This window comes from Zootoca vivipara, chromosome 4 (assembly GCF_963506605.1).
Source record: "Zootoca vivipara chromosome 4, rZooViv1.1, whole genome shotgun sequence".
NCBI classification, from domain to species: domain Eukaryota; kingdom Metazoa; phylum Chordata; class Lepidosauria; order Squamata; family Lacertidae; genus Zootoca; species Zootoca vivipara.
This window is the reverse complement of record NC_083279.1, coordinates 11,929,346-11,956,187: the sequence shown is the minus strand read 5'-3', so window position 1 is coordinate 11,956,187 and position 26,842 is coordinate 11,929,346. Positions and strand designations below refer to the sequence as shown.

The 26,842-nt window shown below is 43.1% G+C and overlaps 1 protein-coding gene across 1 annotated transcript in view; it reads left to right on the top strand.

The window, feature by feature from the left end:
- Positions 1–26,842, top strand: part of GPC6 (glypican 6) — a 710,861-nt gene that overhangs the window by 309,770 nt on the left and 374,249 nt on the right. The gene's annotated exons all lie outside the window — the stretch shown is intronic.

Below are 26,842 nucleotides of genomic sequence, written 5' to 3'. Positions count from 1 at the left end.
GCTCTCGCATACCCCTGTGGATTTACCTTCTGCTTTCCCTCAGCTCACCAAACTCATCCAGTGCAGACACACAGAAGTTCCTCTTTAGGCTGGTTCTCCCCAGGGGTGGGGGCAGTGGCGGTGGACTGTCCCGGGTGTCTTCGTCACCACTTTGCTGGTGGCATTCCCCCCCCTTCCCATAGCTGTCAACTTTCCGATTTGAAAATAAGGGATCAGCAGCAGCCTCACCTGTCCTGGGTACAGTCTACAGCAAGTATCCCCAGACTGCGGCCCTCCAGATGTTTTGGCCTACAACTCCCATGACCCCTAGCTAACAGGACCAGTGGTCAGGGAAGATGGGAATTGTAGTCCAAAACATCTGAAGGGCCGAAGTTTGGGGATGCCTGGTCTACAGTATGTCTAACAATCCAGGATGGCAGTGGAAAACGGCGCTGGAATAAGGGATATTCCAGCAAAAAAGGGGAAGGCCGACAGCTGTGGCTTGGAATAAGGGAGTTTCCCGCAAAAAGGGGGGATTGACAGCTATGCCCCTTCCCCCTTCGTTTTGACAGCTCAGGGGAGGCTTGGGAGTTGTGGGGGGGTGTGCCAAATGTCCACCATTTCTCGCTCCGCCCCCGGCTGCAGGGCACATGTGCTGCTCCATGCACCCAAGCAGCTATACCTCACCTGGGAGGGCATCCTCATGCCCCGCCCCCCTCGGGAGCACGCCCACCCTGGGCAGTGCGTGCATATGCAACGTTGCTCTCCCCTCCACTTCTGGTTGGGCTGCATTTGCCATATGATGCACAAACAATATTATGCAAGTTGGAAAAATCACCTTGCTACACTGATGCCATGATTAACATTATGGGGTCCATAGGGAGGGGGAGGAGGAACACTTCTGGGGTGAAAAGAGAGATTCTAAAAGCTAATTAACTGTCAGAATACAATAGGGACTGAGATATTATGGAGTAATTTAACTGCGAAGTAGTAATATACACAGCATTCAACTTTTTCTGTTATTAGAAAAACAAACAGGTGTGTTTTCTTGCAGCAGAACCATCTTAGCAAACACATGGGCTACCTTCCCTATTCCTACTTCCCAGCCACGCACAGACCATCTGTTCAGCCTTTTAATTGTAATTAGTTCTATTGAGTGATTTATTTCATTATCTTCTACAAGGCAGTTCTTCTGCATCTAGGCAGCATGGAATGTGTGTACTGGTATGTGTTGCTGTGTTTTTACTTTAATTAAAATAAATAAATAAACAGAATATCACAGAAGGTATTTCCCAATAACTTAAAATAGATTTTCCCTAGGGACCCTCAAGGAATTCATGATTCCCACTGAAATGTTCCAACTGACATGATCCGCACATGTCAGACGAATGTGCAGATCAAAATGCAGATTTTTTTTGCACATCCACACATTTTGCAAAGGGGTCTTCTGCTCAATAAATTTGCCAAAATGCCTATTTTAAAAGAGGTAGTGCATCATCTAAAAAGAAGAGGCAGATCTGCATAAAATGTACTTATGCCCATTTACAGAAGTAAATTCAGAAATATAATCTAAATAGAAATACATTTCACCATTGGAGAAAAGACTGTGACCCAGTGATCAAAATATAGGGCGGTTCCTCATAAAAAGTAGGACACATGAACGTCCTCTACATAGTGCTTCCCCTTCTCTCCTTCTCTTCACCTTTCCTCAAAGTCAATCTTTTTTCATGAAACTTTTGGTTTAACCCCTTAATCTTCATTCCCAGCTATAACAAACCTGAACTACAGGCATACATTGGATTCCGAACGCCCTGGAACTCGGACGTTTTGGCTCCATAGCTGCCAAGTTTTCCCTTTTCTCGCGAGGAAGCCTATTCAGCATAAGGGAAAATCCCTTTAAAAAGGGGATAACTTGGCAGCTATGTTTGGCTCCCAAACACTGCAAACCCGGAAGTGATTGTTCCGGGTTTGTGAACATTCTTTTAGAACCTGAACATCTGACAGAGCTTCTGCGGCTTCTGGTTGGCTGCAGGAGCTTCCTACAGCCAATCAGAAGCTGCAATTTGGTTTTTGAATGTTTTGGAAGTTGAACGGACTTCCGGAATGGATTCCGTTCGACTTCCAAGGTACATCTGTACATGTAACTGCATTTGCTCACATCCATCCCTTGCTATTTGTTTGTTTGTTGACAATTCAGAGTGGTGACAGGCAATAAAGGGGGGGGGGACAAAAGAAACTCTTGCAATACAACCTTAAGACTGTGTTGAACTTTCAACAATGTGAAAATTAATCCTAAATTAGGAAGAGGAATTTCAGAGTGAAAAACCCTCCTCCAAATTTGCATCTTTGACATTTGAGGAGTAGCAAATGCTTTTCATGTGGGACGGGAGAAACTTATGGCAGTTTCTCCATTTAACTGGTAACTGTAATATTGGTTTTGCAAGAGTGTTTCTTCGAGCACAGTGTTCTGGGGAAACCAAAATGGCATTTACCCGACTACTAAAAAAAGGTAAAATAAAGGACCCCTGGATGGTTAAGTCTAGTCAAAGGCGATTATGGGATTGTGATGCTCAGGCCAAGGGAGCCAGCGTTTGTCCACAAACAGCTTTCTGGGTCATATGGCCAGCATGACTAAACTGCTTCTGGTGCAATGGAACACTGTGACGGAAACCAGAGCCACACGGAAACGCTGTTTACCTTCTTGTCTCAGCGGTACCTATTTATCTACTTGCACTGGCGTGCTTTTGAACTGCTAGGTTGGCAGGAGCTGGGACAGAGCAACGGGAGCTCACCCCATCATGAGAATTCGAACCACTGACCTTCCAATTGACAAGCCCCAGGGGCTCAGTGGTTTAGACCACAGCGCCACCCGCATCCAGACGACTAGACCTCCAAAGAACTCCCTGGAATTTATGCACTGCTGCCCCCCAAATAGCCAACTATTTTCAAATGAAGATAGAAAATTGGAGGTGGGGCTTGGCTTGGCCCCAAATACTCAGTAGTCGGGTTCAGTGGGGCTAACTCCCTTGCAGCTATGCACAGGTTTCAAGCCAAGATTACACATGAAGTAACAACAGCGACAACTTGAAGGGAATTGCACCATTCAGAAAATTAACTTCAAGCAAGCAAAACTGCACACAAATGGCCTCCTGAAATTCTGCACTCTATCAATGAGCAGAGATGCTGGCAGGGACATTTCACCTATTTTTTTTTCCTGGAGATGAAGAAAATCTCTAATGGGTTTTACGGAGTAGGACTTACCATTAACAGAGGCAGTAGCAAACTTCATTTGGTTGTCACCCACCCCAAGCGGTTGTCTTTTTCTGCACATAGAAGTGACAGCAGCAACAATTGCAGAGAAAACTTTGCAGTGTGGCCTTTTTTTAGAGGTGGGTGGGTGAGAAAATAGCTTTCCTTCCAGGCTCGATCTGTGCTATCATCACCTTTGCCAAGAGCATTGGCATATCTGCTACATTAATCATTTAAAAACTATTTTACGATCTCCACAAATCAGCGATACTTAAGCAAGAGATTTACCGGTCAAGTAAGCACTCTTGGGACAGTAAAACTCTAAACAGCTGATATACGGTCACTCAAATTTCCATGGCAAGGCACATTGTAATATCACCCAGAAGTCATTTTAAATAGTGTTTTACCTCCCTCACCTGCAGAGCCCTGCAGTGTACAAGTTGAAAGGCAGAAACAGCAGAAAGAAACCCATTCACTTTTCTTTTTACTGTGCTTTCACCATTTAAATATTTTTCTCCTTTAAATTTCAAAGGGATACATTATTTAAACTGTTTTAGCTGCTAATTCAATTCATATCTTGAACTCATGCTAAGGTTGAGTTGAATTACATTTTCAGTGCTGCGTTGGGGGACAAACCCCAAAATAAAAGACCTCTTGTTGAATAGAAAATGACTCTTAGTGTTCCACTTCTCCTAGGCAAATGAACACATATTCCAGCAATAACAATTTCTCATGAAAGACAAAATGTGATGGATGGGAGACTGCATGGCTACTATTGAGTAACAGCCATTTGCACTACCCTTCAAAAGTGCCATAATAACATGGTAACAAGGCTGGGTTTTGTTATTAACCAGTGACGACAGCAGGACTTTCAAGGAAAGTGCCCAAAGCTGCTATTTAAATAGCTGCAGGCCTGTGAAAAACCCATCCTCTTTTCAGAATGTCAGTTTTATTGCACAGTATGTTTTCCTTTATATCTAATATTCTGGTGCTGCAAACCTATTCTTATCCAACAGCCTATGTGGTTAGCCTAAGGAAGGGGCAAGGAAACAGGAAAATACATATGCTGTTGGACTACAGCTCCCATAATCTCTGAGCTTTGGCCATGCTAGCTGGGGCTGATGGGAGTTGGAGTCCAACAACATCTGGAAGGCCACAGGTTCCCAACCCCTCTTAGCACAGATTGCCATGACAAATTCGTGGAGTCTATGCATTGAATTCCACCCCAGCAGAGGGTCTGGAGGCAGCTGCATGACTTCCCCCAGGGACATACTGGTCTCAGCATGCCTTGGGTTTTTAGCATGGTTCCTACACATGTGAACGTAGTAGAGTCAGGGTTGTGGTCTGCAGAACGCCTATCCACACTGAGCTCAGTATACATTGGCATCAGCCACAAAAGCCTGTCATTGAGGGAAGGGAGGGAGGGAGTGTGACTGTGATTTCAATCATTGCATCACCGTCTGTGAGAAATGACTACTACAGAGTGATGGTGATTGTTAGTATACATAACTAGCTGGCTGTATAGGTTGATGTGTAGGTTTGAATCAACCTATTTTGTTTTACTCAGAGGGGAACTAGAATGGAATGACTTAGAGTGGAACACAATCTAACAACTGAACAATTGCTGACAATGATTCTTGCCCCCCCCCTCATAATGTGTGCTGCGCCATGTCCAGAACACCAATGCCATAACAATATCCACTTCCCCATTTCCATTTCAAACATTAGCTAATGCTGTTGAGGTACAGGTAATGCACAACATAATGGTATCATTATGAGGGCATGGGTGGCGCTGTGGTCTAAACCACTGAGCCTCTTGGGCTTGCCAATCAGAAGGTCATCGGTTCGAATCCTAGCAATGGGGTGAGCTCCCATTGCTCCATCCCAGCTCCTGCCAACCTAGCAGTCCGAAAGCACGCCAGTGCAAGTAGATAAATAGGTACCGCTGCAGCAGGAAGGTAAACGGCGTTTCTGTGCACTCTGGTATCCATCATGGTGTTCTGTTGCACCAGAAACGGTTTAGCCATCTTCTCCTTCTCCTTCTCCTCCTTCTCCTTCTCCTTCTCCTCCTTCTCCTTCTCCTTCTCCTTCTCCTTCTCCTCCTCCTCCTTCTCCTTCTCCTTCTCCTTCTCCTTCTTCTTATTCTGTGATCACTCGTAGCTGAGTAAGATTGTCTTCCATAAACACAGTTTTAACAATGGGTCCGTAAGTGACTGTGGAGGCCAATTCTGGATCCACATGTCCTTTCACAGTGGGGACACTGGTTTCTAGGCGGGAGTTGATCACAGTGTGGATTTGCCAAGCGTGCCTTCCTCTTAGCACATTTCTCCCTTGCGTCCTGAGATCGAGTTTCTTTAAAGCCCATGACACCTTTGGTGAAGGCTGTTCTCCAACTGGAGTGCTTGCAGGCCAGTGTTTCCCAGTTGTCAGTGTTTATACTACTTTTTTTTTAAGATTTGCCTTGAGACAGTCTTTAAACTTCTTTTGTTGACCACCAGCATTATGCTTTCCATTTTTAAGTTTGGAATAAGCGAGATGAGGGCCGCAAGCCCATAGTCACCATCAGAATGCAAATGTTGTAAACATGTCATGAAAAGGAAGGGGAGAATTTGGCCCAGACATGTCACTCTAGTGGCTGTCCTGTTTCTGTTACAAAATGTCACTCCACCTTCAGGATATAATCGAACCTCAGTAAGAGTGGCTTTGTGGTAAAGTTGAGGATATCTCATGTATTCTAAATACATATACATTTAGGCATTATGGGGAACCCAATGGCTGTCTGCTACATTAATGAATCCCAGTGGGCCTGAGACTAGAGACTCTGTACTCGCTGGGTAACCCTAACCCTTCCCATTTTAAACAAACCACAGTTCCCCGTGATGCCCGAATTATGATAGTTATCAAGAACAAGCCAAGATCAAACTGTGATCGCTTCAGTTGCATTCTTGCTTCAGTTACACAGACGCCATCTGTCTATGCCATTGACCAGGCAAATCTGGAACTTGGATCCACCACACTGGCACAGACAGCAATCCACCAAGGTATTCAGTGGCAGCAATTCGGCTCCAAGACAGTGGTGAAGCACGACTTGTCCACAACTTAGGATACCACATCCATATTGCCTATCCGCCACATCTCTTAAGGGTGTGGCCTTTGACAGCTGTAACATCCTGCCATTTCAGAGCTTGGGGGAATGTGGAAAGTCCTTGACACAACAGCATTTTTGTTAATTGAATATAAATTCATGGCCAAGAACTGTGTTTTTGGCTAAGCTTTTGATATCCGAGAGGACGCTCACAGCCCAGTGTCAAATCACTGCCATAACAGAAAACGAGGCAGAGCCAGTGCTCCAAGCTGAAAGCAGGTTTCTGTGCCAACGTTGCAGGCAGACGTGCTGGCAGAAATGTGTTTAGGTTGGCATGTTAGATTCAGGAAAACATTTAAGCTGGAGACTGTAGGGAGGAACAATTCCTACAGTATAGCAAGTGCATTAAGCATTGGGCTGCAGTTTATTGCTTTCATTGGAATATATATCTCCTACTTTTATAGCCCCAGAAGACTGTCAAAGCAGATTACAAAGGATTCTCTCACATTCAGTTCTGGTGTCAGGGACAGATATTACATGGTGCTCTTATGGTGCTAGCTGGCACTTCCTGATCTTATCCTCGTCCTCCTTTGGTGTTCCCTTTCAGCTCCCCTCTACTAGGCAGAAGCTCCCGCTGAGAACCTCTGTAGCTCCAAAGCTCCAAACGAATGTGGCTCTACCAACCAGTAAGACACTGTGGCCATCATTAAAGCAGTCAACCTGCTTCTGATAGCTTAAAGTGTGGTGTGTGGAATCCACCAATTGCTCAGAAAACACAAGACCAGATACCCAGTGGAGCTTCCATTCCTAACCCTTTAATGTCCTGAAGTTCTAGAGCAGAGGCAGCTTGTGAGATTTCTACTCTTGAACGCTGAGGGTGGACAGTCACATGAGGCATTGGCAAAGGCATGTGAGGAGAACACTGTATACCTGAAGGTCTCCACTCCCATCCTTCTGGCAGTTCCCTCACTGTGAGAAGTGAGGTTACAGGGAACCAGGCAGAGGGCCTTCTCAGTGGTGGCACCCGCCCTGTGAAACGCCCTCCCATCAGGTGTCAAGGAAATAAACAACTATCTGACTTTTATAAGACATCTGAAGGGAGCCGTGTTTAGGGAAGTTTTTAATGTTTTGATGTTCTATTGTCCTTTTAATCCTGTTGGGAGCTGACCAGAGTAGCTGGGGGAACTCAGCAAGCCAGATGTGCGGGGTATAAATAAATAAATAAATAAATAAATAAATAAATAAATAAATAATAATTTCTCAACACTAGGCAGTTGTCATTGCAGTGCTGAAATAAAAGCCCCTGTGGGACATTCTCAAGAGAGGGCTTGATATACCCCATTCCCATATAGCAGTGCTCAGCAGAAGAAGCTGGTAGTCTATCTCTGAACTACTGCATCAGTCACTGCTGCACTTTAGAGTCCCCATTTCCAGTGACTGGCTCCTCCTACTCCTGCCGTGGAGGGGAAGCAGGTTGGAAGCAGCCTCCCACCAGTGGCAGCACCACAAGGAGATGGAGGAGGAGGAGCCACCAACCACTGAAGCCTCATAGCTGCCTCATTCAGCTCCGCCCTTGTCTCCTCCCAACATCCTGACATCACACACACAAAACATTGCCATCCCAACTGCCCTCACAAGTTGGCGCCTCCAATTGCAATTGTTCTGCATTTCGATTCACCCCATGAGTCAAAATTAAACTCTATTTCAACTAAGCTTTGTTAAGCTCATGCTGAAATGATTATAAAGGGGGAAAGTACAATTGTTTGAATTGTAATATGCATGCATATTCTACAAATTGGTTGCCCAGTTATCTTACCGATTTAAGCTTTCAACCTTTTGGAAAGGCCTGAACTCTTCACAACATGGTACAGAATAGCAGATAACCTTATAAGCTGAAGAGTTACCCTTTTTGAGATAACTAATGAATTTCTTTCTTTCTTTCTTTCTTTCTTTCTTTCTTTCTTTCTTTCTTTCTTTCTTTCTTTCTAGGCAACTCTATAATCTAATAATCCAAACTCCTCACATTTTTGTCATGATTTTATGGAAGGAAGCATTTGTGGTCATGGGTAAGACTGCAATTCTATGCACACTTATCTGGGAGTCACTCCCATTGAACTCAATGGGGCTTACTTCTGAATAGACATGTTTAGAATTGCACCGCAAAAAAAGTAATTTGATTTTGTCCTGTTGAAGTGCACTCACCACATTCGGGTATTTGAAAAAGCCTAGGTTTATGAATGAGAAGTTGTCATGGATTATGTTCTCATTATAAAAATGATTAGAAACTAGTTTTACCTTAAGCCCAATATCACAGAGCTTCATGCTCCTGAATACATTTCACCACACAATATTGCCTCATCCATAGCAATAACAATTTGGAAAGCATAGGATCAGCATGATGATCTGTTACCTTTCACAACCCATCCACTTCTTGACTCAAACTCCTCTCCCGCACATTCCAACAAGTCTTATCCACAGGGGAAAAAAGCAGCCTGGAATAAGAGGAATTGTGAATTCTAAAAGTATCAGGGGATAGGGTGGCAGCTTGGGATGCAATTCTGCACCAACATGCATCTCAATTGCGTACATGCTTACTCAGACCACCGTGTTCAATGAGACTACTTAGTCCTAAATAAACATTCCTACAGATGTGCTATGCAGCTATGCATGCTTACTCTGAAGCCAGTCCCACTGAGCTGACTTCAATAAAACATTCCTAGGAGGAAATGTACACAGGATTGCAGCTATCAGCAACCTATCTGTTCAAAGTACTGTATTTTAGTTATTTTCACAACAGAGTTGCACAGATATTTCTCTCTCTGCTGTAGTGGACTTCTGGTTTTCAAATTTCAGTGGCATCCTGTAGAATGCCAAAATCTGGCACTCCCTGGCTCAGGCCTTCCACTCTACATCATGGTTGCCGCCCAGTATGGCGAACTGCTCACACTCCCCTAAATCTGCCTCTGCCTGTAGCTTTGGGTTCTGCTTTGGGTTCAAGCTGAAGCGTACTTAATCCGAAGTAGGGGTGTAATTGGTTCTGGAAGTCCGTACTTAACCTGAAGCGAACTTTCCCATTGAAAGTAATGGAAAGTGGATTAATCTGTTCCAGACGGATCCGCGGAGTACTTAAACTGAAAGTACTCAAACCACGGTGTACTTAAACCGAGGTATGACTGTACATGGATATGCCCACTTGCATCCACTTAATATGTGGTTTGCAGGAGCTGGGAGGTGTAAAGGGGGCATTTATAAGCAGCCTCTGTGATCCCTGATGGTTCAAAATAATGCAGTAAAGAAGTCCTAAAAATGGCGCAAAAGCAGCAACAAATCAGGACTGCATGCAGCTTTCCCTTCCTGATATTCCATTCAGTGTATCGACATCAGAGATAGGGGCAGGTGGAATGTTGACATGAGGCTGGAGTCAGGTGATGCCGGAGGGGGCATATGCATAGAGACAGCTGTTCTGCATAGTCCTGGAGTGTACATGACAGCTGCACAGTACATTGCCTATTAACATTTAACTTGCATGTTGTTGTTTGACTGCTGTCATACCTGCTTCCTGGAACAATTGTGCATATCATGTAAGAAAACCTCAACTCCTGGACTCCTACTGCATGTAGGAAATTTGTGCAATTGGGACAAACAGTCGTGTGGGTGCCCCAAATGCATGGAGCCTCTGTATGCAAACAGCAGCTTGCATGTCAGGTTTTCCTTATGCACAAGGCATGGTTGCATGGCCGGATTTAGGTTTGATGAGGCCCTAAGCGACTGAAGGTAATGAAGCCCTTTATATATCCAGTTGTCCTTTGTCAACAACAAATTGCCACTGTGTTTTGTGTTGAATATATGATATATGGTGATTTATGCACCTTATAGGTCCATACACAACACAAAACACTGTTGCTGAATGTAGGCTTTGTTTTTTATCTCATATTTTTGGAAATGTACATCCAGGTTTTTTTCCTTTAAATTTTTTTGGGGGGGGGCAAGAGAGTGGGGCCTTCAGCTATAGTTTGTTGTTGTTGTTTAGTCGTTTAGTCGTGTCCGACTCTTTGTGACCCCATGGACCAGAGCACGCCAGGCACTCCTGTCTTGCACTGCCTCCCGTAGTTTGGTCAAACTCATGTTCGTAGCTTCGAGAACACTGTCCAACCATCTCGTCCTCTGTCGTCCCCTTCTCCTTGGGCCCTCAATCTTTCCCAACATCAGGGTCTTTTCCAAGGATTCTTCTCTTCTCATGAGGTGGCCAAAGTATTGGAGCCTCAGCTTCACGATCTGTCCTTCCAGTGAACATAGATTGTTTAGGTTATACACTGCATGGTTCTTCTAGAAAACAGAATAAGTCTTCTACCACTCCTCAGTCCACACCAGGAAGGGAACTCACTGGGATTTTTGCATTCATTAGTTTTTTTTAAAATTACCTTGTTCAAAAATTTTTCGTTTAGTCATTCATTTCACAAAATGCCTTGTAACTCTACCTGAAATCGTTTATTACAAAATTGATATGTGACTCAACTGTCACACACACACACACACACACACACACACACACACACACAATTGATTGCACAACTAAGTTATACTACTTTTAATCAATATTGGGTGCCATCTCTACTAGTGATATTGTGCCCCCTGGGTCTTGTGGTGCCATTGTCCTCAGCAAAACAAAGTTTGTTCTTCACCTTGCACTTCCCTCAGTAACCACACCTTCTTTACCCCCCCCCCATGTCATTAAAGACTGGTTGTCTCAATCAACTAGAAAGGACCTATAAGTATTTTTCCTCTTTTGATAACTTAAATTTACCAGGCTTTTTGTTGTTGTTCTTTTGAAATCATTTTATGTGACTTTTGTGGGTGCTGCTGTGGTGTTTGAATTGCTAAAGTAATGGTTTTAATTATTCTTTTGTCATGCTGATTGCCTTCCGTAGTCATTTTGTTCTGGATTTCCCCTTTTTGTATTACTCCCATGTCTCATTTTATTCATCCAACCCTGTCCCTTTCTCCTTCTGCTTTTCCCTGAAATTTTCTCCTAAGACTGCTTGGTGTCATTTATTATTGCTCATATGAGTGATCCTTCCCTGCCACCATTGGGCTTTACTACCATCTCTCCCCCACCCCCTACAATACACATGATGAGCTGGTAGACAGGATTTGTAAGATAACATAGAGGCAGGAAAGATAACAAAGGATGCTAATGGCTGCCATAAACAGAGTAAATGTTAATACATTTCACGTAGGAAATACAGAGCTGATATAGAAATTGGTAGCAGCTCACAGGGTAACAGCACATCTGACAGAGAAATTGGTTGTGCAGTTTGAGTCACCGGACTCAGCTGCATTAGTGGGTTTTTTAAAAAAAGTGTTTTAAATGCGTTACAACCACCTGTAATACCAGATGGCACTGTAGAGTTCCGTCTTTCGGCAATGTGATTTCCCATTAGAAGGTCTACAGTGCATTTTCCTGAAACATTTTTCCAATGTGTCTAGATCCAGCCACTGCATTCAATAACTTACAGAAGCAGAAGTCTTCTTCCATTTCTCTGTTGTTTTGGTGAGGATACGCCTAGCTTGCTCCAGCCTCCACCTATTAATAATCTCAGTGCATACCTGTTTATTAATGACAAACATTTGGGTCATCAATCACAAATGTGTACAAGCATTTGTGTGAAACAAGGATGGGGAGCCTGTGGCCCTCCAGGTATTCATAGAATCATAGAGTTGGAAGGGACTCAAAGGTCATCTAGTCCAACCCCCTGCTATGCAGGAATCTCAACTAAAGCATCCGTGACAGATGGCCATCCAACCTCTGCTTTTAAAAGCTTTGAGCGTGCACCTTTTTTGCAGCTGGCTTATCAAAATACCTCCGCCCATCACCAAGCTCTTTATATTCTAAGAATGAACTCATTCCCCATTACAGACAAATCTGTAGGCTCCTGATTTCTCTTCTGATGCCCCATATATCCTGAAAGAGCACCTGTCAGTCGGGGGAGCAGCTTCAACTGCTTGTTCTCACCTGCCGCCACCTCTCTTTGATCTGTAGGCTCTTTTCATTCCTCTTCCCGCTTCTGTGACAGCCGTGTCAGTTGTGGGCCTAGACAACATGTCTCTCAGCAGCAGACAATTACAGGAGGTGGTGGTGAAGCATGACTGAGCCCATGGGCGCTGTAGCTGTCACAACAACTGCTGGGGTTTGTGAATTAATGATCAGGTGGATTCTGCTGCTTGTACAACATTAACTCAAAACTGGCATTTGGGTTGGACTAGGAAGTCAGACTGAGGAAGAACATGTTCGTCCCTCCAAAAACGGGGAGGGAAGGGAAACCGCCACTACCTGACACTGTCATGTTGTGAAATTACATGAAGGCTAACAAAGGGGCTTTTGTAGGAACACTTGAACTCAAAGCTCTCAAATGCCCATCATTACATTTTCAGTGTTGCTGCTGCAAGGTTGAAACACAGTAGCTTCTCAAAACCTAATCACTTGCTTATTTAACCGTTCCTTCTCTCTTTAGACCAATTTGGACGTGATTTGTTTATTCCTCATCTGGTTATTACTCAGTGTGAATAGCCCTCATGCATTGGAGCTGTGGGGCCGGCACAATCAAAGTGGGCAATCAGAGAATTGTAGGGATGCAATGTAGGAAAGGGGACACGGGTGGCGCTGTGGTCTAAACCATAGAGCCTAGGGCTTGCTGATCAGAAGGTCGGCGGTTCGAATCCCCACGATGGGGTGAGCTCCCATTGCTAAGTCCCTGCTCCTGCCAACCTAGCAGTTCGAAAGCACACCACAAAGTGCAAGTAGATAAATAGGTACCGCTCGCGTGGGAAGGTAAACAGCGTTTCCGTGCGCTGCTCTGGTTCGTCAGAAGCGGCTTAGTCATGCTGCCCACATGATCTGGAAGCTGTCTGCGGACAAACACCAGCTCCCTCGGCCAGTAAAGCGAGATGAGCGCCGCAACCCCAGAGTTGTCCACGACTGGACTTAATGGTCAGGGGTCCCTTTACCTTTTAATGTAGGAAAGGGAAATCAGTGAAATGGAAAGTTTGAAGGGGAAAATGGGGGAAATCAGGGGAAGCAGCCCCCTCTCCCAACCTGGCCTTTGTGAGCCAGCACAGCTGATGCATTAGATCTGTCCTAGCTGAAAGAGGCAGTATTCCTCTGCACATGCACAGAGAATGCATGTGTTTTTTGCCTCAAGTGTTGTCATTTTTTAACAAGGTTTTATCCCAAAGCAGTCTTTCAGTCCTCTCAGATGATACCACATCCTAGTAGCTGGACAATAACCCAGCTTTTCCCTTCACTTTGTAGTTTTTCATCTGGGCTAACTCTAAAACAGGTGCCAGTATAGCAGCTGCCAACCAGCGAAGGGTGAGAGATTTTCCTTCTGTGTTGCAATTACTTTACAGCCTCTGGTATCAAAATCCTGTTTGATGTGCCTTCTGTTCCCCTCTCATCTATCTGTACCACAAGTTTTGCACACAATCCCTTTCCGCTGCTCCTCACAACTAAGACGATATTCCTGGCATTCAACAAAACATACCTTTGAGCTCTACAAAATTAATACAATGGCACCAGTGTGGCTTGTGGTGGTATTGTTTTTGATTTGCATTATGATTCTATGAAGAATTCTTGATTTGCATTATGGATGCTCCATGTAATGCATAGCTTCTTTTATCTTTCTGGGAGTAAAAATGTGGAGTGCTTCCCCCCCCCTTTACACCCCCTGCCCCGAAACCTGTTGTGTACATTGCTCTTACCTTAATTCTGCCCGACCTCATTGAGCCACGAAGATATTTAAGAGGAAGAATTGCTACATAATATCTTAGTGTTTTATGTGATGAAAGACGATAAATCGTGTCAGCTACTTTGGAGGGTTGTTGCACTTAATGTTTGCAAAATAACTCCAAGTTCTTAGATAAAAGGTACTGGTAACTACAGAAGCACAGAGTGTTACCAGGTGGCAGAGTAAGAAACAAAATCAAAGCTGCACAGGGGATGGGAATTCAATATTTCTGATGCAGAATAGCATTTTAAACGTGGAAATTTAGAATCCAGACAGGCTGCTCAGAGAACATCTGATAACTTTTAATATCTTACTTTATTGCAGATGGTCAAATTGATTACAGGTTAACATTTCAGATTGTAGAGTGTACTTTGACAGACTGATGACCCCAGGAAAGAATTAGCCATATTCTGAATGTGTTCTCTCTTTTCCTGTTGCACTGCCTAGTTTCCCAGCCTCTTGACATCTTCCTTCTCTGTACATCCTCAGATGAGTTTACTTTGAACTTTGCTTTAGGATTTGGTGAGGCAGACCCATGTTTGTATCTAGGATCACCAAGTGACCTTTAGAAGAAAAAAAATGGGATGGCTGAGATTGTTTGCTTTGGGATCTATTGACAAGAAAACAAAGGCAGGACTGAGATTGACGCTTAGTATTACACCTTAGGTGACATGCTCCTGCTACGGACTGTTAGTCCTCACACACTGGGTGTACCACAAGGCTCTATCTATGAAGTAGAGATGGAGGAGATATTTGTTCACTTCATGTTTTAATGTGCATTTGCCAAGCTGGCGCTTCCCAAACCAGTATGTGAGCTGAAACTCGGCTCTCCTTCAAAATTTCCTCTTCTCTAAATTTTGCAATGAAGTTCTCCAACAAAGAATGCATACAAATATTCTCATATTCATTTTTTTTAAATGCACACACTGATTCATAGATTAGTGAAAACAACATCTGAAAATGCACTCAATTTGGGGAGAAATGATTGCCAAGTTGCTTATGCTAGGCCTGGGATTTCCAAACTAAGGCCCAGGGGCCAGATGCGGCCCAATCACCTTCTAAATCCGGCCCGCGGATGGTCAGCATTTTTTTACATGAGTAGAATGTGTCCTTTTATTTAAAATGCATCTCTGTGTTATTTGTGGGGCCTGCCTGGTGTTTTTACATGAGTAGAATGTGTCCTTTTATTTAAAATGCATCTCTGGGTTATTTGTGGGGCATAGGAATTCATTCCTCCCCACCCCCAAATATAGTCCGGCCCCCCACAATGTCTGAGAGACAGTGGACTGGCCCCCTGCTGAAAAAGTTTGCTGACCCCTTTGCTAGGCACAATTGCATATACAAATGTATGTTTTGGAAATATTTGAATAAAATTGTGTGCCGGTTTCCATGCAGATTTCCATATATGGGAATGATGCAAACCAAATTGATGACTGGTAAAAATGAGAAACTGAAAGGAAAGCCAGGTTCATTCATACACTGAGCTCTATACACCCGTTGACACAGAAGATTCTACTTCCAGGACTCTCTCAAATACCAGCATTTTGTTCTTATTCTTCTACTGTCTTAATAGTTACCAGCCAAATTTGGACCACACAGCATATGTCAGGCTTTGTGACAAACATAGGGCTTCAGATCATGGAGATTACAATGCAGTGCAAGACATGGTCCTGAAGTGTTGTTATTGCTGTTTTTGATGATAATGATACCAGGCCTTTCTCCCTGATGAATCCAAGCTGCTCACATGCTTAAAACTGGAGGATCTACAGGCAGTGGCAGCTTCTTTAGCAATCACTCGTAGCTGAGTAAGATTGTCTTCCTTAAACACAATTTTAACAGTGGGTCCGTAAGTGACTGTGGAGGCCAATTCTGGATCCACACGTCCTTCCACAGTGGGGACATTGGTTTCCAGGTGGGAGTTGATCACGGTGAGGGTTTGCCAAGTGTGCCTTCCTCTTAGCACATTTCTCCATTTTGTCCTGAGTTCGAGTGTCTTCAAAGCCCATGACAACTTTGGTAAAGGCTGTTCTCCTATTGAAGCACTCACAGGCCAGTGTTTCCCATTTGTCGGTGTTTATACTACATTTTTTAAGAATTGCCTTGAGAGAGTCTTTAAACCTCTTTTCTTTTTTTACCACCAACATTATGCTTTCCATTTTTAAGTTCAGAATAAAGTATTTGCTTTGGAAGACGATAAGCAGGCATCTGCACAACATGACTTGTCCAATGAAGTTGATGTTGAAGAAGCATTGCTTTGACAGTGGTTATCTTTGCTTCTTCCAGTACACTGGCATTAGTTTGCCTGCCTTCCCAAGTGATGTGTAAACACACACACACACACACACACCAAATAACAAGCTTTTGCAATCAATGAAGATAGGGAACTAAACTGTCAGGGACCCTTGGATTTGCACTGAGGCCGAGGGAGCTATTTGGCAACTCTTTGCATCACCTGCCCAATAGCCAGCTAGTCAGCTTTGCTCTTCCTGTGATAAGGGCCAACCCTACAATGAGGCAGAGTGAGGCAGCAAATGCTGGGCGTGGGGACTGAACAAGAGTTGCGAATGGATTAGAAATAGTGACTCCACTCCAAGCTTGCAGATCAGCATTCCATCACCCATCTACCACAGGCAACTTTGCTTTAGGATTTGGTGAGGCAGACCCATGTTTGTATCTAGGATCACCAAGTGACCTTTAGAAGAAAAAAAATGGGATGGCTGAGATTGTTTGCTTTGGGATCTATTGACAAGAAAACAAAGGCAGGACTGAGATTGACGCTTAGTATTACACCTTAGGTGACATGCTCCTGCTACGGACTGTTAGTCCTCACACACTGGGTGTACCACAAGGCTCTATCTATGAAGTAGAGATGGAGGAGATATTTGTTCACTTCATGTTTTAATGTGCATTTGCCAAGCTGGCGCTTCCCAAACCAGTATGTGAGCTGAAACTCGGCTCTCCTTCAAAATTTCCTCTTCTCTAAATTTTGCAATGAAGTTCTCCAACAAAGAATGCATACAAATATTCTCATATTCATTTTTTTTAAATGCACACACTGATTCATAGATTAGTGAAAACAACATCTGAAAATGCACTCAATTTGGGGAGAAATGATTGCCAAGTTGCTTATGCTAGGCCTGGGATTTCCAAACTAAGGCCCAGGGGCCAGATGCGGCCCAATCACCTTCTAAATCCGGCCCGCGGATGGTCAGCATTTTTTTACATGAGTAGAATGTGTCCTTTTATTTAAAATGCATCTCTGTGTTATTTGTGGGGCCTGCCTGGTGTTTTTACATGAGTAGAATGTGTCCTTTTATTTAAAATGCATCTCTGGGTTATTTGTGGGGCATAGGAATTCATTCCTCCCCACCCCCAAATATAGTCCGGCCCCCCACAATGTCTGAGAGACAGTGGACTGGCCCCCTGCTGAAAAAGTTTGCTGACCCCTTTGCTAGGCACAATTGCATATACAAATGTATGTTTTGGAAATATTTGAATAAAATTGTGTGCCGGTTTCCATGCAGATTTCCATATATGGGAATGATGCAAACCAAATTGATGACTGGTAAAAATGAGAAACTGAAAGGAAAGCCAGGTTCATTCATACACTGAGCTCTATACACCCGTTGACACAGAAGATTCTACTTCCAGGACTCTCTCAAATACCAGCATTTTGTTCTTATTCTTCTACTGTCTTAATAGTTACCAGCCAAATTTGGACCACACAGCATATGTCAGGCTTTGTGACAAACATAGGGCTTCAGATCATGGAGATTACAATGCAGTGCAAGACATGGTCCTGAAGTGTTGTTATTGCTGTTTTTGATGATAATGATACCAGGCCTTTCTCCCTGATGAATCCAAGCTGCTCACATGCTTAAAACTGGAGGATCTACAGGCAGTGGCAGCTTCTTTAGCAATCACTCGTAGCTGAGTAAGATTGTCTTCCTTAAACACAATTTTAACAGTGGGTCCGTAAGTGACTGTGGAGGCCAATTCTGGATCCACACGTCCTTCCACAGTGGGGACATTGGTTTCCAGGTGGGAGTTGATCACGGTGAGGGTTTGCCAAGTGTGCCTTCCTCTTAGCACATTTCTCCATTTTGTCCTGAGTTCGAGTGTCTTCAAAGCCCATGACAACTTTGGTAAAGGCTGTTCTCCTATTGAAGCACTCACAGGCCAGTGTTTCCCATTTGTCGGTGTTTATACTACATTTTTTAAGAATTGCCTTGAGAGAGTCTTTAAACCTCTTTTCTTTTTTTACCACCAACATTATGCTTTCCATTTTTAAGTTCAGAATAAAGTATTTGCTTTGGAAGACGATAAGCAGGCATCTGCACAACATGACTTGTCCAATGAAGTTGATGTTGAAGAAGCATTGCTTTGACAGTGGTTATCTTTGCTTCTTCCAGTACACTGGCATTAGTTTGCCTGCCTTCCCAAGTGATGTGTAAACACACACACACACACACACACCAAATAACAAGCTTTTGCAATCAATGAAGATAGGGAACTAAACTGTCAGGGACCCTTGGATTTGCACTGAGGCCGAGGGAGCTATTTGGCAACTCTTTGCATCACCTGCCCAATAGCCAGCTAGTCAGCTTTGCTCTTCCTGTGATAAGGGCCAACCCTACAATGAGGCAGAGTGAGGCAGCAAATGCTGGGCGTGGGGACTGAACAAGAGTTGCGAATGGATTAGAAATAGTGACTCCACTCCAAGCTTGCAGATCAGCATTCCATCACCCATCTACCACAGGCAGCTGTCTGTAGGAAGTAAGCGCCAGGCAAATGGAGAGATGCATACACAGCCTTTCTCTGTGCAATATTACTTTAGCGGGGGGGGGGGGGAAACCCCACCACTGGGACCATCTTGTATTTCTCCTGGCAAGATAGCTACTTAATTGCTTAGGTGCTTGAGTTCAAATCCCCAGCTAGTTGAGCCTTAAGGTATCAGTGCCCAGCAATTTGTTAGCATTAGCACAGCTGGAAAGTTCATAAAACATGTATTAGGGAAAAGGGAAGGGCAAAGGGATATGGCAGTATTTGTTTTGCATGCCACTGAAGCATGTGTTTTTGAATGTACTGTGGTACACACGATTAAGGACACAATTCAGGCAAAGTCAAGCCTTTCCATATCCCAGTGATTTCAGGATGAGAGAGAAAAGGCTAGGGATCTGCAGATCTCTCAATTTCATTTTCTCTCTATTTCTCTCTCCTCCTCCTCCTCCTCCTCCTCCTCCTCTTCTTCTCTCTCTCTCTCTCTCTCTCTCTCTCTCTCTCTCTCTCTCTCTCTCTCTCTCTCTCTCTCTCTCTCTTGCAGTCTTAATTTCAGTTCTCCACATTTCAACATTCCTAATATAGACATACTTTTTGTATGCAGTTACTGCCAATATGACATTTTTCTGAAACAAATTTCTGTAATATAATGCATATTTACATATGCTCTTTTCACCAAATACTTGCATATTTATGCACCCTTTATACAGATATCTTGGCTGGGGAACTACACTGCAAAATTTGATTTGGAAGGATGGCTGTTTCAGAAGGTGCAAATTTTGTAGGCTCATCTTTAAATGTGAATTGAAATTAATTTCTCCTCCACCGCAGCTGAGACCATACTTAACACTGATTTTTTATATATATAAAAAACAACAACACAGTTTATATAGATGTTTAGTGTAGTTTCTGCTACTCATGAGTGAAAACTATGCATCTTGTGAACCAAATTATTCTGTTTATTAAAAGCCCCAATACTTTTTATTAAACACATCCTCCCTCCTCCTGCCACTGAATTTGTTTTCCCTTGGTATGTGTCATAGGTAAAGGTAAAGGGACCCCTGACCATTAGGTCCAGTCCAAAATTTCTTATCTCTTTCTTCTTCTTCTTCTTCTTCTTCTTCTTCTTCTTCTTCTTCTTCTTCTTCTTCTTCTTCTTCTTCTTCTTCATGATGCTGAATTGTGTCTCCAATATTCAACAATTTTCAGCATTTGTTTTGTCAACACAATCATGCTCCTTTGACGTTTTTTTTCTTGAGTCATTTCCCTTCTGCTTTGCGTTCACAGTCTTTGGCCTGATTTGCCCTCCTTGGTGTGTTTTGGTCCTGCTTCCTCTAGAGCAAGCAGCTGTATAATTTTGTCAATAACATCACGATGTCATGTCTGATGAGGCGACATCTTGTGATTATCTTTTGTCTGGTGTGATGACATCTTGTGTTAGGATAAGGATCAAGAGAGGGAGAAAAAGAAGAAAATTGGTGTCCTTAAGCAGCAGTATATGGCAAACACACAGACAGCAAGTTGAGTCTCTTATGTTCAAAATGATGGAAAATTATGCCCAGTGTAAGTGGTATTGATAATACTTGTATCAATAACAGTTGCTCTGATTGTGTTGGATATTTTGAACTAGTTTTATTGTACGTTGTCTAGAATATTCAGTATATGGTGATTCATAAATTTAAGATAATGTCATAGAATTTGTGACAGAACGAATGCTGCCTTAAAATCCCAGTAACTATTACTGGTATACGTAAGAAAAATATAACGATGTTCTACAGAAACATGTGCGTGTGACAGTTTGCAAAGAAGGACAGGCCCGGGTCTTTTTCTTGACACATATTTTTGCACTGTGCATGCTCAGGTCCTTAAATATTCCATAATAAAGCAGTAGGTTCACTATAAGGTTGCTGCAAAAACAAACGCTAATTGCAGCGGTGGGTTGGAGGAGCTGCCTGGGTAAATTTGTGAAAAAATAACAAGCGGTGTCCTTGAGTGTCCCATCACCTCCAGTCTACTGCGGAGATTGCAAATTGTATTGCTGCCAAGCACTGTCTTAGATGGCATTCCTGTTGTTACTAGAATGTCCCCTTTTGCATCTAAGAATGTAAAATCATCTTCTGTACAGACATAGGTGGTATGGGACCAATCTAGGGGGCACCTTTGAGGCTTCCGCTGTCCCTTTTCTCATTTACAAGCAGAGCAATTCTTTTCAATTGCTGTTTATGTATTTAACAAAAAAAATATATACCACTTGATTGTAGTAAAAACCTCTAAGTGGTATATAAGGAATATTAAAATTATCAATAAAGAAACATTTAGAAATAATTAAGAGATTAATACATGTTGGCATCTACGAAGCAAAAAATCTCCGTATAATTTCCACAGCTGTTGACCCAGTTTCCTACTCGGGAAGTGAGATTCTGATTAGGATGCCACATCCGAGATCTGCATCAACCTTCCAAACAAGATCATTCGTGCAGGTTTCCTGCAAACTCCCAGTTCACTGAAATGATGTAATATTTATACAAAAATACAAATGTAAAAGGAGCCATGCTGGTTCAGAGCCCCTCCCTGCCCCCCCCCCGGGCCATCTAATGCATCATTCTGTTTTTTCAGTGGCTAACCAGATGCCTATTAGAAGCCGTATCTATATCTCTATTCTTTGTATAGAAAATATTTTGTGGCAAGGTATCGGAGCAAATAGCATCATTTCATTTTTATTATCAGGCACCTGTTAATTTCAAACAAGTAAATATATTTTTACAGTGGTGAAAGCTGAATGCCACTGAAACGAAAATTACATTGAGATTAAAGTTTCATCAGTTCATATCCCCCACCTTGGTAGAGTGTATCAGAATATACAAGAAGGAATCGCAAAGAAGGAATGGTCTGCTGGAAACGGTTTCTCAGAGTCAAATGAATTGCTGAGTATTATTCAAATAGTAGTTGACCACAAAGTACTTCATACTCTCATGATAAAACTGTTTGATTTAAATCAACATGAAATACATATGTTGTTGATAGTACTAAAAATGGAGGAGGTTGTCTGTAAGCTCATTATTTCTTTTCCTAATAAGCAAATACCTCTGCTGGATAAATAAGCCCCAACAGAAACAGCTGAAGGGAGCTGCAGATATAAGTTCCAGTATTAATATGGCACTCAGGGCATCATTCCTCTTATTTTCTGTGCTTGAATAATTCCGGAAGCGTAAAATAGGATCTCCTGTATACTTCATTTAAAAAGTGCACTTCTGATTTCTGGAGCTTGACCGTAGACCAGTTTGTTGAGAAGCAAGTTGTATGCATTGATTCAATTGCTCCAGTTGAGCACAGGAGATCAGCATGCAAAGCAGACTTCTATGACAGTGTATACAGTGGAAAAATCATATTTACATGGTGCTGCTTGTCTGAGCCTCAATGAATTGTCTGGGTAGACTTCCCATTGGAAGGAAAATAAATGTTACCAATTGTGAGCAGTGCTGGACAAGAATAGGGTTGCCAGACTCAACAGAGGACAGGACTTCTGTGCCTTTAATTGCCCTGCTCTCTTTTGAGTCTGGAAACCTTAAAGAGAAACCAGCAGACCCTTTGTTTAATTTCCAAGCAAAGGGTCTGCTGGTTTCTCTTTAATGTTTCCAGACTCAAAAGAGAGCTGGGCAATTAAAGGCACAGAAGTCCTGCCCTCTATTGAGTCTGGCAACCCTAGACAAGAAACTTTTGCAGCCTAATTACTCCCAAAATCAAATATATAAAGGACTATAGGGCAAGTGTTCACTAATACCAAGTGTAGCCCAGATATGTTGCAGCAGCTCTTGGAGCCATGCAGGAAGAATAAGAGTGGTATCCAGAAGCTAACTAGAAGTGATGTGGGACAGACCAGATCTAGAAGCAAAGCCTGGAAAGGCCACAAAAAGAGACCATTGGGAAGTGGTGTGGCTTTCTGTAAGGCTTGTGCAGGCAATCAAGAATTCATCTTTCTACAATAGTTGGCTGATTTCTGGTTTAACTTTTTATCTTGTTTTCATTTTACAGTTTTATTATTCTTGCAAACCACTCTGGCATTTTCTATTATGAACAGTGGTATTTAAATATTTGTTTATAATATATAGTGATGGTCAAGCACACACACACACACACACACACACACACACACACAGAGAGAGAGAGAGAGAGAGAGAGAGAGAGAGAGAGAGAGAGAGAGAGAAGAGGAAATCAGCAGATTTATCTGTGGGTGAAGCTGAGAAGGGTGGAAGCTGATATGTGCTTCAGACTACAGAGGTTTTTCATCACTCCTTATGAGGAGTGAGGTTCTGCAGTGAAAACTAAACTAGATGCAGGGCATGCCTGGTAGACTGGGTGCATTCTTGCCAGAATCTCAGTGTCAGTGTTCACTACCATTGGTTAAAATAATTGATGTGTATTTTAAACATTTTGACAGTATTAAAAGTGTGTGTTTGAATGAAATGATCCTTATGAGGTTGCTTTCTTCATTGGTAGTCATCTGGTACGAGCATTTTCATACACATTGCTTAGCTGGAGAACTGCTTTACAAAAGTCAGAATGGTGCATATTTCATAAGATGGGTGTGTTTTGGTGCTCGTATTGTTCCAAATTGTACAAATTTGGTAGGTTCACCTTCAAGTGCAAACTTTATTGAATTCCCATCCTTAGTTGTGAGTAGTAACATGCCTTTCTAAATACCCCATTGCAATATGAATTTGAATGCATCAGCCTGCAGCCCAGAACCATTGTTTTACTTTGTTTAGCATAAAACGAATGTGTACATTATTATTGTCACAAAAAAGCCACACCCAAAGCATAAACACGTTTCAGCAACTTTTAAATGTAACTTATTCTAGCAAAAAAGCCAGGGCCCAACAAATGGGGAAGACACATCTAGCATTATGGATGTGGTCTCAAGTCACAGGATATAGTAAGCTTAGCTAAGTAGATATGGAACTAGTCAGTGCCTGGATGGGAGCTGCATGAATACCACCTTCAGTTCCATGAAAGAAAGATGTGTTGGAGGGCCAGTCAACCCATGACGCAAGGTGAGGCAACTGCCTCAGGTGGCAGAATACACAGGAGCAGCAGATCCTAATGTAGCTCTTTAGTCCCTCCTTGTTCCTGATGTACATCTTCACTCACTGCTTCTTCGCTGGTAGGGAGTGAGGCACCATTTTGTCTTGGGCTGACCCTTCTGGGACATAATAAATACGTTAGTGGTTTCCATAAATTTGGGACAGCTGTCATTTCAGCGGTGATACTGAACTGGAATGCAGGATGCTCCAAGCTTTGGCTCCCCCCCCCACTCCTTGCACTGGCCAGTTACCCTTGTCTTTCCCATCTCTTTCCTCCATTTCATAGAATCGTAGAGTTGGAAGAGACCACAAGGGCCATCCAGTCCAACCCCCTGCCGAGCAGGAAACACCATCAAAGCATTCTTGACATATGCCTGTCAAGCCTCTGCTTAAAGACCTCCAAAGAAGGAGACTCCACCACACTCCTTGGTAGCAAATTCCACTGCCGAACAGCTCTTACTGTCAGGAAGTTCTTTCTAATGTTTAGGTGGAATCTTCTTTCTTGTAGTTTGAATCCATTGCTCCGTGTCCGCTTCTCTGGAGCAGCAGAAAACAACCTTTCTCCCTCCTCTATATGACATCCTTTTATATATTTGAACATGGCAATCATATCACCCCTTAACCTTCTCTTCTCCAGGCTAAACATACTCAGCTTCCTAAGCTGTTCCTCATAAGGCATCGTTTCCAGGCCTTTGACCATTTTGGTTGCCCTCTTCTGGACACGTTCCAGCTTGTCATTTATTTCCTCTTTCTGCCTAGATTCATAAAGAAAGTCCCTCTGGGAAAGATCTCACCTTTTACTCTGTGAACACCCAGGTACATTGATGATGATTTCAGAAGTAATAATTCAAGTCCTGATCAGGACACACGTTCAAGAGCACAGGAATTAATCGTTGCAGGGATCAGAGAAATGTCAAACACTTACAAGGGAAATGAGGATGTGGGTCTTTTGTTTTCACTAGGAAAGGAAGATGTAGGTTGGGATGTAGCAAGAAATGAAGGTTGGAGTCCATTTGATGGGTAGGTAATGAAACGGCACACACTATTCTCTGATTGCCCTCAATTAGCCTATGCAAAGTGGGAATTAATTGCCAGTATTGAGAAAAACTTCACCTTTGTCCCTCATTTCAGGATCTTGCTTATATTGAGTATTTCTCAAGCAGTATTAATCGAAGTCCTGAGAACTTAATCACAGCTTCCAGGCTTCCCCTGCCCTTCCTTTCTCGCCCCACCCATTTCCCCTCCTCCTTTAAATAAAAAGACTGGTCCTCCTACACGACAGCAGCAGTTTAATTAATCAATATGTGAGGGTAAGGACTAAAGTATAAACCAGTACTCTTTAAAAGAACTAAACCCCATCTCACGTTTCCTTACTACTGTGTCATCTAGAATTGCTGAACTCAGACTGGTTAGTTTGGTCCATTTGCTTGCAACAAAAGATGGCTGTGTCCTTGAGAACATTTAATGTGTCACTATTAATCAAGTTGACTTGCGATGAAAAGTATGCGGCGTATACAAATAAGCCAAATAAATGCAGTCCTAGAACTGCATGCCATGTTTCTGTGCATCTTTCTTTAATGAATCAGAAAGTGTGATCACATCCTCATTACAGGCTATCAGGTCATTATTACAGTCAAATGCCACCAATGGGAACTACAGCATATTAAATACAGGCAAGACAAGGACCAGCAATGACAATATAGGCCTTAGAGAACCATTTCTGAGCATTCAAAGCATGTCAGTAGCCCTTAAACTAATCCTATAACGTCATACCCTTCAACATTTCCCCGATGAAAATAGGGACGTCCTATTCAACAACAACAAAAAATTTTTTATTATTTATACCCTGCTCATCTGACTGGGTTGCCCCAGCCACTCTGGGTGACTTTCAACATACATAAAAACATAATAAAACTATACCGGGCTGCCTTTAGTTGTCTTCGAAATGTTGTATAGTAACTTATCTCCTTGGCTCATGGGTCACATAACTCTGTGCCCTCCAACATTTCTCTGATGAAAAGAGGGACATCCTAAGGGAAAGCGGGATATTCCAGGATCAGATCAGAAACTGGGACTGCTTCTGTAAATCTGGGACTGTCCCTGGATAATAGGGACACTTGGAGGGCCTGTTAAAAGTGTTACAATATTATTATCATATGAACATGAGAACCATCTCCTGGATGGGATGGCCCATCTAGTCCAGCATCCCGTTTTCACAGTGGCCTTCCAAATGTCTATGAGAAATTCACGAGCAGGACCTGAGAATGGCAGCACTCTCTGCATTTGCAGTTCCAAGCAACTGGGATACAGAGGCATATTGTCAGGCGTGGGAGTTTCCTCTCCTCCCCCAGTGGCATCAAAGAGCAAGGAAGAATCAAGAAAGTTCGCATTTATGGTTCTATTCCGTCATCGTTGTGCAAGACAAAGACTCCAGTCCTTAGCTCCATAGTGACGTTGCTCACTCTGAGCTCCTCCCCTTCCCTCCCCAGCAACAGCACTTGGCTCTGCAGGGGCCCCCAGTAGTCAAATGTCACTGAGCCCATTCTTCTTGCACTCTGATTGAGCGATGAGTTCTCGGGGATGGTGGCTCTTCTATGCTTTCCAAGGATGTCTCTGCTGGCTGCGCTCCATCTCCCCCTCCTTCTCCTAACACCTCATAATTAAGCTGTTCTGAGTTCTGCTGTAATTCAGTCCCATCTCCCTCTTCTCTAGAAGCTACTGGAGAAGGGAGGGGTGATTTCCATCCCTCTTCCCCCTCCTCTTCAGTCTAGTCTCTGACACATAAAGCCTCACATACTGCCATTTATAGCATTATTGTCCATGACTATGCCTATTACACTTAAAGTCATTCATTTTGGCAGCCCTCCCTCCCTCCTCTGGGAGTG